Source organism: Cryptomeria japonica, chromosome 9 (genome assembly GCF_030272615.1).
Source record: "Cryptomeria japonica chromosome 9, Sugi_1.0, whole genome shotgun sequence".
NCBI classification, from domain to species: Eukaryota; Viridiplantae; Streptophyta; class Pinopsida; order Cupressales; family Cupressaceae; genus Cryptomeria; species Cryptomeria japonica.
The window spans coordinates 392,097,313-392,101,360 of record NC_081413.1 but is presented as its reverse complement, the minus strand read 5'-3'; positions in this window follow the sequence as shown (position 1 = coordinate 392,101,360).

Sequence of the window (4,048 nt, the reverse complement as noted above, 5' to 3'; positions counted from 1 at the left end):
CCTTAGTTTGTCTTGTCCTTTGGAATTTTGTTAAGTTGTGTTTGGAGAACTCAACCGATAGGGCTACTAGGCTACTAGTAGCGCTACTAGACAAATAGGATAGTTGTGAGCCAAGTATCCCCTAACACATTTGATAGTCAGATTTTATGGGTGTTTTGTGTTGGTTGGACCACCAATAGACAAAATCCAATAGGTTTCCATCCCACCGGTACCAGAAGATTGTCTACCATTCACACAAGGGCAGAGTGTTTTCATCCTACCGATACCAGAAGATACTAAACCGGTGTGGATCCGGTCACACAAATTGTTGTGTGAGTTGAGTATTAGGTAGGTGTGTTTTTTACACCTTGAACAAAACAAAGATGTTGTTTTGGACATAGTATTTGTGGGTATGAGAAGGTTTTCACCTAGTTTGTTGCCTGGATCTACATCATATTGGTATCAGAGCACAAGTTGGATTGCTTGGGGAAAGTGATTTGGAGTGTATGTCCATGGAAGGAAGTGAGGGAGAGGATAGAAACATGCCTCCTAAGAGTATGTCTCAAGATGACATCAAGAAGTTGTTTGAAACTAGAGTGAGGGAGTTAGAGAAGGCCAAAGGCAAAGGAAAGGAGGGGGAATGTGACTCTAATGAAGAAGAAGAACAGGGGGGAGAAGAAGAGACCCCAAGGTAGGAAGTTGAGTTACCCGTAGATCAGAGAGAATTTTTTGAGGTCCTAAATTCCATTGGCAGAGAATCCTCATTAGGTAAAGATGACAACCCTATGTTTAGTGGTAAAATGAATGCAAAAGAAGTGATGGATTGGATTGAGGCATTGAACAATCATTTTGAATGCAAAGAGACCACTAAGAATAAGAAGGTTATATTTGCTAAGTCCAAGATGAAAGGAGAAGTGCTCACTTGGTGGAACTACCTCCAAGGCAAGAGGATCAAGGAAGGTATAGGTATGATAACCTCATGGGATAAAATGTTGGCAAAAGTGAAGGCGCAATCCATCCCAGTAGACTATGAAGTCCAAGTCTACAAGAAGTTGCAAGGTTTGAGGCAAAAAGACCTTGATGTGAGTACATATACCGAGGAGTTCCATAGGTTGAGTCTAAGGTACAAACACCATGAGGAGGAACCAAAGAAAGAGGCAAGATATCTTAGTGGATTGAAATATATAGTATCCAAGATGAGATCAGCATACTAGCACCGAAGACAGTGAACAAGTGCTTTCAACTAGCACTAAGAGCAGAGGAGAAGCTAAAGAGAAAGAATGATCAAAATAACAGATGTAGAGGGGGCAAAAACTTCAAAGGTAGAGGCTGTATGAATGGTAGAGGATAGAGTCCTAGGCCACAAGGGGAGGCTAATCAAGCAAGTCAGCATGGAGATGGTAACACAAGAGGGGGTTTCGGAGGAAGAAGACCCAATCATAGAGGTAGATTTGGTGGAAGAAGCTCAGAGCCTTTCAGATGCTACAACTACAATCAATTAGGTCATACTACAACTAAGTGCCTTGAGAAGACCCGATCAAGCTCCCAAGGAGAGAGGAGAACACATTTGGTTCAAGACACCGATTGTCAAATTGTCAATTCATCTGATTCCTATGGACTTCTAGAGAGAGGAGAAGCCTTGATAATGAGGAGAATATTGTTGAAGGTACCAAGCAATATTGAACCTCCACAAAGGAAGACACTCTTTTGGACCACATGCAAAGCAAGAGACAAGGTATGTAAGGTTATAATAGTTTTAGGTTCAACTGGAAATTTAGTATCCTTAGAAATGGTAGAGAAACTAAAATTGAGAAGAATTCCTCATCCATTTCCATATAAAGTTTCTTGGCTTACTAAAGGGAAACAAACCTTGGTAGAAGAGCAATCATGGGAATCATGGGTTAAATTTCAGATAGGAGCATACAAAGACAAAATCCTGTTTGATATTGTTGAGATGTATGACTGGCATCTTCTTTTTGGGAGACCATGACCTCAAGGCCCGTCATGATGGACACAAGAACACCTACTCCATCACCAAAGATGAAAAGGTGATTGAATTGATACCCCTACCTGATAATAGTGAGGATTGGAAGGAGAAGGAGGCCAAGATCATGATCATGGAAGGAAAAGAGTTCCTCAAGGCAATCAAGGAAGAGGGAACACCTTGTTTTGAAGTGATGTCAGTACCAAGGTAAGAAAAAGAGCCCATTGCAGATGGAAAGGTAGAAAAGAAAAGGGTGACAGTCCCTGAGGAGGTGAAGGAAATGTTGAGAAAATACAAGGACATAGTTGGAGAAGAGTTGCCAAGAACCCTACCACCAATAAGGGAGATAAGCCATTGCATTGAATTCATTCCCAATGCCACCTTACCAAACAAGCTAACCTAGAAAATGACTCCCCAACAAAATGAGGAAGTTGCAAGGCAAATCCAAGAGTTGCTTGATAAAGGTTTGATAGGGAAGAGCTTGAGTCCTTGTGTAGTCCAAGTTGTCTTAGCACCAAAGAAGGAGGGAACATGGAGATTATGCACTTATTCTTGGGCCATTAACAAGATAACCATCAGGTATAGATTCCCTATGCCTAGAATAGAAGATTTGCTTGATTGTTTAGGAGGTGCAAGATATTGTTCCAAGATTGATTTAAAAAGTGGTTATCACCAAATAAAGATTAGAGATGGTGATGAATGGAAAACTACTTTTAAAACAAACGAAGTATTGTATGAATGGAGGGTGATGCCATTTGGGTTGTCAAATTCCCCTAGCACTTTCATGAGACTCATGAATGAGGTGTTGAAGGAGTTCATTGGTAAGTTTCTCATAGTGTATCTAGATGACATCCTAGTGTTTAGAAAGACAAAGGAGGAGCATCTAAAACATTTGGATATGGTCTTGAGAAGGTTGAATGAAGAGAAACTAATGATAAACATGGAAAAGTGTGTGTTTTTGCAGGAAGAACTGACTTACCTTTGGTTTGTGATTTCTAGAGGAAATCTAAAAATGGATGCTGATATAGTGAATGCCATTCTCACATGGCTAAGGTATCACAACAAACGGTTCTTACCTTACCTAATTTTGACAAAATCTTTCAGATTGAATGTGATGCAAGTCATTTGGCAATAGGTGTAGTACTTAGTCAGGAAGGTAGACCAATTGCATTTTTTAGTGAAAACTTGAATGATGCTAAAAAGAAATATTATTCCTATGATTTGGATATGTATGCATTAGTTCAAGCACTAAAGAAGTGGAGGCATTATTTTATTCCCAAAGAGTTTGTTGTGTATACAGATAATCAAGCACTAAGCTTCCTAAATAGTCAGGAGAAATCGAGCCATAGACATATGAAGTGGGTTGAGTCCATTCAAGCCTACACCTTTACAATCAAACACAAGAAAGGTGTCTCAAACAAAGTTGTAGATGCTCTTAGCAGGAGGGTACTAACAGTTTTAGAAATTCAGTTGGAGAGTGTAGGATTTGATTCCCTCAAGGGTATGTATGTTGCAGATGAAGATTTCAAAGACATCTACAAGGTATACACTAAGTTTGGTAGCCAATACCATTTAAATTATTATAATTATTTGATTAAAGATGGTCTTCTTTTCAAAGGATGCCAGTTATGCATTCCTAAATGTTTAATGAGGGATAACATAATTAAGGAGAAGAATAGTGGTTGTATGGGGGGACACTTTGGTTTAGACAAAACTCTTGAGTTGGTGAGAATATTTTATCACTAGCCTAAATTGCAGACAAATGTCAGAAAATTTGGGGATTCATGTGTGGTGTGTCCAAAGGCCAAAGGGACAACAACAAACGCAGGACTATACCAGCCATTGCCCATTCCTTCAAGACCTTGGGAAAGTGTGAGCATGGACTTTGTGATGGGTTTGCCAAGAACTCAAAAAGGTTTTGACAGTGTTTTTGTGGTTGTTGACATGTTTAGCAAGATGGCACATTTATTTCCATACAAGAGCACAAGTGATGCTACATATGTTGCAAACCTTTTCTTTAATGAAGTTGTGCGTATACATGGTTTACCCTTAAAAATTGTGTCAGAAAGAGATGTGAAATTTGTA